Source organism: Silene latifolia, chromosome 1 (genome assembly GCF_048544455.1).
Source record: "Silene latifolia isolate original U9 population chromosome 1, ASM4854445v1, whole genome shotgun sequence".
Lineage (NCBI taxonomy): Eukaryota > Viridiplantae > Streptophyta > Magnoliopsida > Caryophyllales > Caryophyllaceae > Silene > Silene latifolia.
Window position 1 is genome coordinate 62,087,360 of NC_133526.1, and position 15,772 is coordinate 62,103,131.

At 38.1% G+C, this 15,772-nt stretch overlaps 1 non-coding gene across 1 annotated transcript; it reads left to right on the forward strand.

Moving 5' to 3' along the window:
- Positions 1–12,852: 12,852 nt before the first annotated feature.
- On the forward strand, positions 12,853–12,959 carry LOC141618054 (small nucleolar RNA R71). The gene has a single exon (XR_012531288.1). It is a non-coding gene; the product is annotated as a small nucleolar RNA R71 (small nucleolar RNA).
- The last annotated feature ends 2,813 nt before the right edge of the window (positions 12,960–15,772 follow it).

Sequence of the window (15,772 nt, forward strand, 5' to 3'; positions counted from 1 at the left end):
CCCCCTCCTAACCGGTTTTCCTAGGTGAACCATATGGGTTTCTAATTTTTCATTCATTCTTTTTCACCTAATATTTTTCTAGTGTAAGAAAAATAAAATCTCTCCATAATTTGTGAAAACTTAGAGAGATAAATACACACACATCTTTCCTTGGCCGAAATTTTTGAAGAGCCAATACAATTTATTTTGTGTCAATTTTAGAGTAAAACTAATATTATTACTAGATCTAAATAATATTGGTTATTATGAGTTTTCCTTGGGTATATGCTTTTGGGAGGGATTCTATACTTGAATCCTTGTTCTTCCATTTGGAGAGCTCAAGAACAAGTGAGTAGGAGAACTCACTTGTGCCCATAAACCGAAATATCAATGTGAGATGATGATTTCTTCTTTAATTATTTTATTTTTTGCATGCATAAGATTACCTTTTAATTTTATGACTAAATTAAAATTAAAACATATATGAATATGTTGAGTAAAGAGATATAGATTTCCAACAATAGCTGCGTTTGTCGGGCTTATTTAAAGAGGTTGTTGAGTTAGTGGGCTCCATGGGGAGGTCTCCGATATTCGACTAGGGAATTTCGGTGTTTATATTGGATATTTGTGGTGCCCGAAAGAGATGTGCTTTTGTAGTTTGAGCCTGGCTCCTGTGGGCGACGGTCTCTATTATCATTGATCGGTCCGTTTCGTATTCACAAGTAAATAGATGTGGTCGTTGGTTACGGTCGAATCAAAACACAATTTATAGCTTAACAAGCAACTCTACAATTAGTAAAGAGGCAAGTAAAGGTCGGATCCCAAGGGACGGGAGTTGAAATGAGATTTCTATTGTAACTAGTGGTGTCTAAGGGGTGTCACAAATTGGGTTGATGTAGAAGGTTACTAAACTAGAATAACAATGAAAATAAACAAGTAAGATGAATAAAAAGGTGTGCAAACAATTGATTAAAGGCACTAGGGTGTCATGGGATCATAGGGGAATAATGGGATATGATCATACAAACATGTTCTCAAATTATAAGCAAGCAATTATTGTTGTGATGGATTGAGTTGGGTTATATCTTACAATCCTAGGAAAGTTTGGGTCCCGGAGCCGAATCGATTAGATTGTACAACACCTACAAGTCGACTTAATCTACCCTACTCAACAACATGCATGGTCTAATGAGACTCGAGTTGGGTTATGTCTTACAAGTCTCATTGAAAAGATAGGAGATGATAGTAAATGCAAGGATTCATAGGCTTAGCATTTCATCAAATATAACATGTGCATGAGTTGAGATCAAAACAAGCAAGCAAATAAAACATGAAAGCATATTAATTTAAGCATGAATCATTCCCCTTGTTGGTTTCCCCTAATCACCCATTAACCCTAGCTAAGAGACTACTCACTCATTATCATGTTGATCATGCTAGCAAGGTTGTCAATCATACCAACAATATGAAACATGATGAATAAATGAAAGTAATTAACAATAATTAAAAAGGGATTAAGAGATTATACCTACTAATGATTCCAATAATAAAGCAAGAATAATCACTACTACATTTAGATTCTATAGCAACACTTTGCTATTGTTGCATAATGTCATATAAATGTTGCAATAGAGTTTATGCAACACTTAATCAAGTGCTACATCAGGTCTTGTTGCATTAGGTCATTGCAACGTTTAATGCAACACTTTTTAATCTGAAGCAACACTTTTGAAAAGTGTTGCATTGGTCATGTTTATGCAACGCTTTTTCAATTGCAAAGGCAACATTTTTTATCTTCTAATGCAACATTTCTTATGTAAAAAAAGCAACACTTCCTGAACTAATGCAATACTTTTCATGTCGATAAGCAACACTTATATGAAATTAATGCAACATTTTTATTTTGGAAACGCAACACTGGTTACGTCCCAAAACAACACTTATAATAAACAAATGCAACACTAATTTATTCAAAAACAACACTTAATAAAGTGCAACGACATAAGGACTTGTAAGGCACGCAACAATTGTAATTCTCTCTAATTGTGCATTCAATTGATTCAGTCTCAAAAATATATGTTAATTACATTTCAAAAAAGGATCAAAAGTAGAACTTCGATCGCAAATGTTCAATTATTTAACTAAAACAAATATAACAAATGTTTAAATAGAACAAATAATAATTCTTAACGACGACTATTTGAAAGCTACTAATTATAAGTCTTCATTCTTGTATTGTGAGCATATATATGTTGCCAACCGGACAAAAAATCAACCCGTCATCATTGTTAATACCTCAAATGCAACCTGTAACATAAAAAATAGAACATTATTAGATTTGAGGATTCAAAGGCTCAATAGGCATAGATGATACGTCACACTTAATTATCACGAAATAATAAATAATGCATTAAAGAACAACTAATTAACAAGGACATGCAGAAAATAGAGTACGTGATTGTACACAAGGTGTAGCCTATGTGAAACGTTTGAGTTTGATCTGCAAAGGTAGGCCTGTCCAGCCATAATAATCACACCAAAGACTCAGAGACCCTGTTCTCGAGATGACTTACAGCAGCCTGGTCTTGTTGTTCCCTTGTAACACTAAATCTGCTTGCAATTTCCTGAACTACATATAATCTAAAACAATAAAGTAAATAATGAATTACACAACTACTTTCATTGATATTGTTACTCTTCCGAGAGGAGTATCCATATCTACACCATTGCTTTTGACATAATTTTATTTTATTTTACTGATTGAATGACATTGAAGCATCAAGAGTGTTATACTGAGTAAATACTTAGCAGCAGTTTGAAACATTTCAGCAGTGTTCATCATTAAATTTAGGGTTTACCACTAATAGTAAAGCTGTTCAGAAATCAAGATAACCATGCCATTGCTGTTCAACAAATTTAATAATAAACCATGTACCAAAAGGCTGTGTAACATAAAACATTTATTTTTGGTGAAATACTACAACAAAATCCACTAAAATAAAAACTACAAGCAGCCTAAAGCAAAAGACCAGTTTTATACCAGAAGTTCACCCGTATAGCTACGAGCGTACAACTATCAGGTTCAAGTATTCACTACTGTTACCTCTAGGTAACACGAGTCCCTGGCCAATGTCTAACAGTAATTTATTTGCATCCAGAGAAAGTGTAAGAAACTTGATAGAGCACCTGAATAGTTTGATTCATCATCCATCAAGGACCAAACAAGGGTGGTCGGTTGCCAGAGCCATAATCACAAAAACTCAGACACCTGTACAGTGTGAGAATAAATTTTACAATAACCAAAAAAGTACCAAATATAATACTAGAATTATCAAATACACAGCTCCCTGGTCAATGTTAGGGAATGAACTATGTGCAAAAAATGAAGAATGGTAACTTGCCTGTATGGGCATATCAGTAGCAAGGAGATTACTGCTTTCTCTGATGCTTCTAAGAATCATAACTTCAGCCCCAACTAGGTTCTGCTTGCTGAAACCTCTACTATTTTCATGCATGCCGACTAAAGTTTTCCACAGATCGCCAAACTACGACCAGAGTTTCGCCAATCATAACTCGAGTGTATGCGCCCATGGTAATTAAGTCCTTTGTGTTACAATAATGTTGCCAACAGATAGTATTGAAACCAACCTCCATTAGCCCCTAGAGTTCCAAATCACAATTTTAACCAAGCATTTGATTTTCAACAAACACTACACACACCATATATAATTTACTGACTAGGCTACTCATACGACTAAACCATAGATCGGATTATAGTTGGAGATATAGCACTTGGGCAACCCTGCCACAGAATGCAACAATCACAACACACTTATTACGGGTTTACATCTCAACATGTTAAAAGCAATCGACAACAGTACAACAAAATCAAAAAAAAGTTGACATATTTCAACCAAGAGTAATACAACAAAGCAACATTAACTAATGATATCATACAAAATAGCCTAAATTGTCCATATTTGCCACCAGCTCTAAGCTTCCTTAACCGATCGCTGATTCTCGTTTCCTAGAGCCCAATAATTGCATCATATATACGGAGTACTGAGAAGAGTAAATGGAATACGATTATATTCAATACAAGAGATGTGAAACAAGAAACAAACCTCAGTTCTATCCATTTTCATCAATTTTCCTCTTTAATGTAAAAATCCCAAATTTCCTCAATATAGAAAAACCAACCTGCAAATTTCAAAGAACAAGCAAGTTAATTGATTAATATGTTGAATTCGAACCCTAACAGAATAATCCCCAAAATTAGAGTAAGGTGAGCAAACCCTAAAATTTCGAACCAGACCAAGAGGCAGAAGGTAATGTGCACAGTGGCGATGCGATCGACGACATAAAGCGGTTGGCGGCAGTAATCCACAGTCAACGAAAGACATGTGAGGCCGTGAAGGCGGTTATTGAGAGATGACGGATTTGGGTTTTTCAGTAAAGAAATGGGGGCAGAGACCAATACGAGTAATAGGATTGTAAAAATATCTAGCAAATGTCACATGGGTTTTATTATTTTTTGATTTTGCTTTTTAATTTTTTTTTTATTTGTACAAAATACATGTAAAGAACGGTTAATATAGAAGGCGTTCTCCATTCTTCTTTTTACATAACACATATCTAAGAAAAGTGTTCTCTTTAATTCTAGAGAACGGTTATATAACTTGATCGTTCTCTATTATGCGTTACTTATTCCTTTTTTTGTAGTAGTGCGGGTTTCGACAGAATCCAATCAAAGTTGAGATTGAGTGAAGAAGAGACGGTGGAATTGAACGAATGAATGAGAAAGGAAAAGAGATCGACGGTGGAATGAATAAAGAAGCGCGCCCTTGTCAGATTGAATGAATTAATAATGAATGAATTGAGGCGGTGATGGATTACTGTAACATTGACATTGAATGAATGAATGTGTGAGTTGGCGCCGCAAAATGTGGTTTTTTAATTTTTAATTTTTCATTTCACAATAGTTAAGCGGTAAAACCAAAAAGTTAAAAAATTTTAGGGTATATATTACTTATGTGACAAAAGTGTTGCTCAAGTGTTGCTACAAAATGCAACATTTGTATAAGACCGTTGCATTTACGGTAATACATTGCAACACTTATCTCAAAGTGATGCCTTATATAAGTAAAAGCAACATTTTTAATTAAAGCGTTGCTTAATTAACTAAAAATTGCAACACAAACCATAAGTGTTGCATACAAAATGTTGCATTACGTCTATTTTTGTAGTAGTGAATAGAAGTACTTGAATGCTAGATTGAGAGGTTGTCAATCTCCCAATAATAACCCAAATAATCTTCAATTACCCAAAATAAAGGATGAACAAAAGAGAGATTAAAGAACTAAAACTTGGATTAAAACTTGATTAATACTTGATTACAATATTGAAGAGAGATTTGATTGATATTAACTACACTAATTATTGATAAGAAGAACATGCTCCTCTAATTAGACTAATGGGGTATTTATAGTAAAAATTAGGGAGGATGCATTAGGGTTAACTAAGGGCTAAACTAGTAATTACACTTTTTAAGTTGAGCAAGGAGAAACCGGTATTTTTGGAGAGAAGGGCTTCTCTTTTCGTAGCTTGGAGAAGACAACCGGCGCTGTGAAGGAATCCGGGCGGATTAGGGTCGGGACGGCCGGATTTGGTCGATGGAATCCGAGCGGATTCTGGGGAATCCGGGCGGATTGCTTGAGAGGGGAATCCGAGCGGATTCCAGCTGGGACGCTCGGATTGTGCAAGGGCAGGACGGGCGGATTGTTGACAATCCGCTCGGATTGTCAGTCAGCGTGGTAGCTTCTTCTTTTCTTCCCTTTTCTTCATAAATTCCTTGGGGATTTCCTTGGGGACTCAAGGATCCTTTCTCAACATTGCTCTTCTACTATGATATGTACAAAGGCCTTCTAATCTTGTCTCTCCTTGATTCTTGGTCATTGAATTTGATCAATTTAGTCTTGATTTGCCATGAAAATGAAAGATTCTTACTCCTTTCCTACCAAGGGATCAAAATCTCAAAGAATATGCAAAACAAAGAACTAAAGATAAGAAATGACCCAAATAAGCACTCAAAAGCATGGAAACAAGGGTAATTCGGGGGCTAAATATGCGCCAATTATGGTCACATCAAATATCCCCAAACCGAACCTTTGCTCGTCCCGAGTAAAGAGGTGACTAAGACTAGGACCAATACAAACCTATCCTAATAATATAGCCGATATGAGACAATTAGCGGGTCTCACTCCGCCCCTTCAACTGACAACAAGACAACCATGAGGTAGGATGCCTTCTTGCAAGGCAAGGTGGGTCTTGCCAAAATGGCGACACATCCAAACATTAAGCACACAGAAACATATAATGGATGCATCTACAAAAAGAATAGCCACTCCCTCATCAAGTGGCGGAAATTATCTACAAGGGAAGCAATTCAAGGGTACACAATCCTTCATAGATGCAATTTGTTCAAACTACTAAGCCTAGAAGGATACCAATAAATCACCTCCAAAATGTGTCAAGCTAGAGTACCTTTGTCCTCAATCGTTAAATGCTTTTGTCAAGAGTAGACTCCCTATGGTGTTAGAAACACTGGAGGATCGCGGAATTCCCCCCTCTTGCCTAGACAAGAAGAAGGGTCGTCCCCTCTCTACCATGCACAAAAATGGATACGATGGATAAAGGGATCAATAGATATTTGAGTTTCACTTTGGGAGTTTGCTTTTGTTTTTGTTTTCCCCCCCAATTTCATATGGCATTTGACATTTGAGAACACTTTCTTTGCCATTTCTTTTTGATTTTTGGCATTTCAATACTTGACAACTTTTTGCATTTCTTTTTGAATATTTTCAAAGTCACCCCAATTAGTAACGAGGGTGCCTTGTATTTGAAGCATAGGAGTTCTATTTTTGCTCCTCTTTTCTTTTGATGCATTTTTGCAAACTTTCTTTCACTTTTCATTTCATTGAACTCAAATCGATTTCTTTTTGTGCCCATTCCCTTTGATGACAAAAATATATGGTAGAACATGGATGATGGATGGATGCATGGTTTCAAGGGTCACCTTGGAATAAACGGTAGCCAAGGAGTTATCACACCACAAGGTACTCTTGACTAGGCCTTAATCCATGGGTCAAAGGATACTATCATGACACATCCTAGGGTGTTTTACAAGTATTCTAACAAGCAAAGTCTTAAGAAGAAAAAGCATCTACTAGGGCCTATATACACTTGTCAAGCTTCCCAAGTGGACGGTTTCACAAAATTTTTCTAACATGCAAACTACATGCCATGATGCAACTAACATATAAACATCCTAATGCATATGATTCTACCAACTAATATGACATATAATCTAAGTGCAAGTCCTAAGTTCACATTGTTATACCGCATCAATCAAAATAAAGCCACATAGTCATTAACATAAAGAGGAAAAAGGAGATTGGAAAGATCATACCATGCGGTCTTCATGATCCTCATGTCTCGGATGTGGCGTAGTCAATCAATGTGAACAAGGATAAACAAACATAATATATATACAAACAAGACTACACTACAAAGGAAATGAACTTGTTTTTGGGTTTTCAATTTTTTCAATTTTTATGATTTTTGAAATTTTTCAATTTTTATGGGTTTTTGAATAAGAGTTAAATGTTAGAATTCCCATCCCCACACTAATATGGGCATTGTCCTCAATGGCCAAAATGATGGAAATTATGCAAAGATGATGCATGATTTCTATACTAAATGCAATTCTATACTAAGCTACACTACATGATGCATGGTTTTTGTTATGACGGAGAGGATAATTTAGATTACCTCCCGTTGTGTATGCATTAACTTCCCCAAACCGAGTGAGACACTATTGCTAATGTCCAAGGATGGGTATAGTTCATGCACACACTATGCTATGCATGAAACTAGTTTTGTCATTTTGGATTTTACAAATGGGAACAATAAGAACACCTCAATGGTACCGAGGTGTGAGTCCTTTGATGTTGCTAGGACTAAACCAACAATGATCAAAATGAAATAAAATACAAAGAGATATAGACAAACCATGGGAGTGTAGGAGTCTCCAAGGCTTGCTAGTCTTCCATCATGCTATCATCATCACCACTTCCCTCATGAGAAGTGGTCACATTGCCACTTTCCTTGTCATTTGCTTCTTCACTTTCTTCCTCATCTTGCTCATCATCATCTTCACCATTTCTTTCTCCTTCCATTGCTTCTTCCTCAATATTATCATCAACTTCTTCATCATTTCCAACAACCTCATTATCTCCCACCACGTCCCTAGATGCACCCGGAAATAAGACTTCTCTATCCGCCCAACTAGGCAAAGGACAAGATGGATCAAGGCGTCCTTGCCTAGCTAGATGTAGGAGGGGTGGATATTGAGCCAAATACGCATTTTTCCGATCTTCATGGGCTTGCTTGTGCATTGCTTGCATGAGAAGAGTCACATAGTCTTTCCCAATTTCAATTCCTTCCGGCTTGAACTCTTCATACTCAAAGGGGTAAGGTGGTATGACAATGGAAGAGGAGGGGGTTTCAAGATCACCCTTTTGTTGTTGAATGATATACTCGGCTTCTTCGGAAAGGGGAAGTAGATAATTGGTCCGGTGGACGCTTAGGCGACAAATCTTCGAGGGCAAGGTGAACGATCTAGCTTCACTAGTTAGCCATCCATATTTAGTGTCAAGGGGGTTATGGGCAACCCACTTGAACTTGTGAATCATAATGTGCATATCAATAAGATGGCCACCTTCCTTTGCTTTGTACTTCTTATCCTTATTGAAATTAGGATCAAAGTGCTTAGCTAGGACCGTGACTAGCCCGCCATTGACAATAACGGTCGTGCCCTTCTTCCCATTATCAACATTAAGCCATCTATCAACCAATAGCCTCAAAGAATTGTAAGGCTTGGTGTGAATTCTTCCGATATTCAAAGCCGATTCAAGGAGAATAAAATCGAGTCTTGTGAAATGATTGGTGTCTTTCCTAGCAATTATGGTATTTCCCACAACCTTGTGCCATACTCTTATGCCCGGATGATGGACCAAAAGAGCACGACATGCATGAAAATCCTCAAATTTCTTCCCGGAGATTGCCTCCCAAAGAGGTTCGGGGTCATACTTTCCATAACTCTTGAAATAATTTTCCTCATCACTAAGACCCAAAATTTCACCCAATTCCTTAAAGGTAATGCGTCTACTAACATTAGCTAGACGAAACTCGATATTTTCCCTATTCTCAACTTTGGTGACTTTTAAAGAACTTAAAAATTCCAAGACAAGGGAGGGGTATGTCAATTCCTTTGTTTCAAACAATTTCTCCAACCCCATGGCTTTGAAAAAGGCTTTTGTTTGTTCAAGAACACCCAATTTTTCCAAGGCATCTTTACATATGAATTTGGTGGATTGAAGAGATTTCATAGCAAACTTGACAAAGGTATTTCTATGGGTATCGGAAATAAAAGTTACCTCCGGATAATGCAAAAGTTGATTAATTACCGGAGTAGAGGATGTTGATGGTCCCATAGAAGGTTGTTGTTGTTGTTGCACTTCCAAGTTTGGTGTTGCCACCACCATAGCCAAAGCTTTCTTTGTTTGAAGAGCCTTTTGCCTTTGTGAGAGTGCCTTAGCCTTTGGTGCCTTGGTTGCCTTTGTTGCACCCTTAGTCCTTGCCATTGATGAGCTTAACCAAGAAAAGAATGAAAAATCTTCAATTTGTAGTATGCCCAAATCGATTTGAAGGTGAAAGGCTTTGCCTTTATGGAAACAAAAATCGACTCAAAGGTTGAAGATTTTGTTCTTGGTTTTGATTTTTGTTTAAGAAGGAGTGATTAAATTGTTGTTGGAAGGGTGGTTTGATTTGTTTTTGTTGGATGTTGTTGAGGGTTTTTGTTTTTATGATGGAGAGGATGAGGGTTTTGATGTTGTGGGTAGTGTTTATGAATGAATGAATGAATGAATGAAGGTGGGAGGGGTTATAAAGAAGCCGAAATTTTCAAAACTGCAGGGGCAATCCGTGCGGATTAGGCTCAATCCGTGCGGATTCTGCTTCTTCAATCTTTGCGAAAGCTCGCCTAAAGACGGGCGGATTTGGTACAATCCGCTCGGATTTGCTGAACACGGGACGGGCGGATTTCTTCAAAGACGGACGGATTTCAGTCCAGAGATTTTTGCTTGTTTTCCTCAGCTGCAAAGACGGGCGTCTTTTTTACAAGACGGCCGGATTTCTTCAAGACGGGCGGATTTTTTGGAATCCGCTCGGATTCTTTAACAGTCAGGAAATTTTCAAATTTCAGCTCAGTTCAAGACGGGCGTCTTTTCTGCAGGACGCTCGGATTGCTTAAGACAGGCGGATTTTTCTGGAATCCGCTCGGATTCTTCCTGTGTACACGGATTCAGTTCCATCCTGTGCACAGCGCATTCCCTTTCTCATTCTTCCATTCTTTCTTTCAAGGCTTGTGTTCTTCATTGTGGGGGCATTACTAAGGCATGGATAGCCTAGGCAATTGCCATCCCCACACTAAGGTAAAGCACTACACATCAATTGAAGTTGTTAGTCCCTCCCTCACTTCTCTCTTACATGACAATTATTTTGATCAAAGTAAATAAAAATCCAAAAATGACAAAAATGCAATACAAGAATTGAAATGTAAGTTAGGGAGTTATAACTATTTACAAGTGGTGGTTTAGGGAGGACTCCACCAAACTCTCATTCTTGATGAGATGTCAAGGGGGCATGTTCAAGGTGTTGTTGATGTTGCTCAACACCTTGAAGAAGTAATCAAAAGCTTGTTCATTATTATGGTAGAGGTCCTCAATAGACCGGGGCCCTTGTTCTTGATCATGATCGATGGCATGCCCAATGTAGGGATTAAAAATCCCTTCAAACTCGTCGTCCCAAAGACCACAAACTTCATTGAGTTGATAATTGAAAATCTCTTGTTTGGATGGAGACAACTCTCCCAATTTCTTCTCTTGGCTAATGAAGCCATCCTCTTCTTCCTTGGTTGATTTTGATGAGCTTTGCAAGCTCTCCTTGTCACAATTCACTTGCTCTTTGAATGGAGCATCTTCAATTTTCTTCCTCCATTGGAGTTCTGATTTCTTCCTTTCATCTTTTCGGCTATAGTGATCAATCATGAAACATGGCTCATGCAAACGGGGAGCTCTCATGGTCTTGTCAAGATTAAAAGTTATGTTTTCATCTCCCACTTCTAGAGTGAGCTCTCCATGTTTCACATCAATCACCGCACCCGCGGTGTGTAGGAAAGGTCTTCCTAGGATGATTGGAATGTTGGAATTTTCCTCCATATCAACAATGACAAAGTCCACCAGGATGAAAAACTTCCCAATTCGCACGGGGACATCTTCCCATATCCCTAATGGTGTCTTCGTCGATCTATCGGCCATTTGAAGTGTGATGTTGGTGCATTTAAGCTCTCCCATTCCCAACCTTTTACTCACCGAGTACGGCATGACACTCACACTAGCCCCTAGATCACATAAGGCTTTGTTGATCGTCGTGTCGCCAATGGTACACGGTATTGAGAAGCTTCCCGGATCCTTTAACTTTGGAGGTGAACTCCCTTGAAGTATTGCACTACTCACCTTAGTGAAGGCGATAGTCTCAAGTTTCCGGATCGACTTCTTCTTTGTGAGGATATCTTTCATGTACTTTGCATAGGCCGGAACGTGGTTGATTAATTCCGTGAAAGGAATTGAGACTTCTAAATTCTTCACAATTTCCATGTACTTTCCAAGTTGATCATCCAATTTGGGTTTGGCTTGACGACTTGGAAAAGGAAGTCTAATCACAATGGGCTCTTTCTCTTTGGCCTTGTCTTCATTTTTCTTTGAACTTTCTTCTTTTGATGATTCTCTATCTTTGGAGTTTTGCACAATTTCTTTCTTTTCACTAGCTTCCACAACTTCATCCTCAACTTGCTTCTTCGGTGCTTCATACCTTGTACCACTCCTCAAGTGAATGGCACTAACCGTTTCATGTCTAGGGGGATTACTTTGAGGTGGTAATTGCCCCTTTTGTCTTTGTGAGCTTGAAGATGCTAGTTGAGTCAATTGTGTTTCCAACATCTTGGTGTGATCTAGAATGTTGTTAATGGTGGTTTCTTTTGCTTGGCTATCTTTTTGCATTTGGGTGAAAAATTCTTGTTGATTCTTTTGCATTTGGAGGACCGCTTTTTGGACATCAAAACCTTGGTCATTTTGGTGATTGTATGGATTTTGATTTTGGTAACCTTGGTTTTGATTGTAAAAGGGTCTTTGATTTTGATTTCTCATGGGTGGTGGAGTGTATGTTGTTTGAGGGTTTTGAACATTTTGGCTTTTGTATGAGAGATTTGGATGGAACTTCGTGTTTTCATTGTACAAATTTGAATAAGGGGTACCACTTTTGTAAGCTTGGAAAGCATTAACTTGTTCGGTTGTTCCCCTACACTCACTTGGGTCATGACCCAAAGTTCCACAATTCTCACATATCCCACTTGGGATTGATGAGGATGCCGTCATGGCATTGACATAATGCTTTGATGATTTTGAGTTTTCCTCAAGTCTAGCCATAGCTTGTTCAAACTTCAAGTTGATTGTGTCAATGTGAGCACTAAGTTGAGCACCCAATTGAGTAACGGAGTCCACTTCATGCTTTCCTCCTCTAGTAGCCTTGCGAGGTCTACTATATTGTGAATTATGGACCGCCATTTCCTCAATCTTGTTCCATGTTTGATTGTCATCAACTTCGGTGAACATTCCATTTGATCCCATATTGAGAATGTTCCTAGAATCTTCATATAAACCATTCCAAAATTGTTGCACCAAAAACCATTCGCTAAGTCCATGGTGAGGACATGAGCGACAAATTCCCTTGAATCGCTCCCAAGCTTCATACAAAGACTCTTCATCCCTTTGCTTAAAACCCGTAATTTGAGCTCTTAGCATGTTGGTCTTTTCCGGTGGGTAGAATTTTTTGTAGAAAGCTAGAGCCAACTTCTTCCAAGAATCTATTCCAAGGGTGGCCTTATCAAGGCCCTTCAACCATTGCTTTGCGGTGCCAATTAAGGAAAAAGGAAATAAGACCCATCTTATTTGGTCTTGAGTCACGCCCGTTTGAGAGATAGCATCACAATAATCGCAAAAGGTTTCCATATGAGAATGAGGGTCCTCACTAGGCATTCCCCCGAATTGGCTCCTCTCAACTAGTTGGATGAAGGCGGACTTGGCAATAAAATTTCCGGTGAGATGTTGCGGTGTAGGAGTACCATTTGGTAGATTCTCCTCGGTGGGTACGGAGTGTGACGAGAATTTTGGCATTGTAGGTGGATTTTGTGGGATATTGTGTAATGGGTTTTCTTCTCCTTCTATTGCGAAAGGATTGACAAACTCACTAGTGGGTTGAACAACTTCACCAACACCCCTCAAATTCCTCCTAACAAGTCTCCTATTGTTCGTCAAGGTTCTTTCGATTTCACGGTCAAAAGGTAACAAATCTTTTTGTAACCTTCTAGACATGCAAAATATCAAACAACTCAAAAACAATTAGAACAAACCTTGAGGATTTTTACTTCCTCAAGGCGAAGAAAGACACAACTAATAACAAAAAGGAAATCTAAGTCAAACAAACACCGTCCCCGGCAACGGCGCCATTTTTGATCGGTCCGTTTCGTATTCACAAGTAAATAGATGTGGTCGTTGGTTACGGTCGAATCAAAACACAATTTATAGCTTAACAAGCAACTCTACAATTAGTAAAGAGGCAAGTAAAGGTCGGATCCCAAGGGACGGGAGTTGAAATGAGATTTCTATTGTAACTAGTGGTGTCTAAGGGGTGTCACAAATTGGGTTGATGTAGAAGGTTACTAAACTAGAATAACAATGAAAATAAACAAGTAAGATGAATAAAAAGGGGTGCAAACAATTGATTAAAGGCACTAGGGTGTCATGGGATCATAGGGGAATCATGGGATATGATCATACAAACATGTTCTCAAATTATAAGCAAGCAATTATTGTTGTGATGGATTGAGTTGGGTTATATCTTACAATCCTAGGAAAGTTTGGGTCCCGGAGCCGAATCGATTAGATTGTACAACACCTACAAGTCGACTTAATCTTCCCTACTCAACAACATGCATGGTCTAATGAGACTCGAGTTGGGTTATGTCTTACAAGTCTCATTGAAAAGATAGGAGATGATAGTAAATGCAAGGATTCATAGGCTTAGCATTTCATCATATATAACCTGTGCATGAGTTGAGATCAAAACAAGCAAGCAAATAAAACATGAAAGCATATTAATTTAAGCATGAATCATTCCCCTTGTTGGTTTCCCCTAATCACCCATTAACCCTAGCTAAGAGACTACTCACTCATTATCATGTTGATCATGCTAGCAAGGTTGTCAATCATACCAACAATATGAAACATGATGAATAAATGAAAGTAATTAACAATAATTAAAAAGGGATTAAGAGATTATACCTACTAATGATTCCAATAATAAAGCAAGAATAATAGAAGTACTTGAATGCTAGATTGAGAGGTTGTCAATCTCCCAATAGTAACCCAAATAATCTTCAATTACCCAAAATAAAGGATGAACAAAAGAGAGATTAAAGAACTAAAACTTGGATTAAAACTTTATTAATACTTGATTACAATATTGAAGAGAGATTTGATTGATATTAACTACACTAATTATTGATAAGAAGAACATGCTCCTCTAATTAGACTAATGGGGTATTTATAGTAAAAATTAGGGAGGATGCATTAGGGTTAACTAAGGGCTAAACTAGTAATTACACTTTTTAAGTTGAGCAAGGAGAAGCCGGTATTTTTGGAGAGAAGGGCTTCTCTTTTCGTAGCTTGGAGAAGACAACCGGCGCTGTGAAGGAATCCGGGCGGATTAGGGTCGGGACGGCCGGATTTGGTCGATGGAATCCGAGCGGATTCTGGGGAATCCGGGCGGATTGCTGAGGGGGAATCCGAGCGGATTCCAGCTAGGACGCTCGGATTGTGCAAGGGCAGGACGGGCGGATTGTTGACAATCCGCTCGGATTGTCAGTTAGCGTGGTAGCTTCTTCTTCTCTTCCCTTTTCTTCATAAATTCCTTGGGGATTTCCTTGGGGACTCAAGGATCCTTTCTCAACATTGCTCTTCTACTATGATATGTACAAAGGCCTTCTAATCTTGTCTCTCCTTGATGCTTGGTCATTGAATTTGATCAATTTAGTCTTGATTTGCCATGAAAATGCAAGATTCTTACTCCTTTCCTCAAGGGATCAAAATCTCAAAGAATATGCAAAACAAAGAACTAAAGATAAGAAATGACCCAAGTAAGCACTCAAAAGCATGGAAACAAGGGTAATTCGGGGGCTAAATATGCGCCAATTATGGTCACATCAATCATCATTTGTAATTTCGAATTTCGAAGAGAGGTAACGACTTTTGCTGGCGTTGTTCGGAGTTTGTAGAAATACAGATGTGAACTCCGCTATTTGATGTATGTTTGGGAGATAACGGTTTTTACTGCCGTCGTCTTGTGATTTGAAATTTGTTTGAAATAGTGAATTTGGATTTCACTAATTTGTTTCTAGAAAGGTGATGGTTTTTAATTCCATCGTTAGAAATTGTGAAAATAGCGAATTTGAATTTCGCAATTGTGAAGTGAGAGTTTTTAATTCAGTCGTTGGAAATTTGTGAAAATAGCGAATTTGAATTTCACTATTTTGTTTTTGAATAGGTGACGGTTTTTA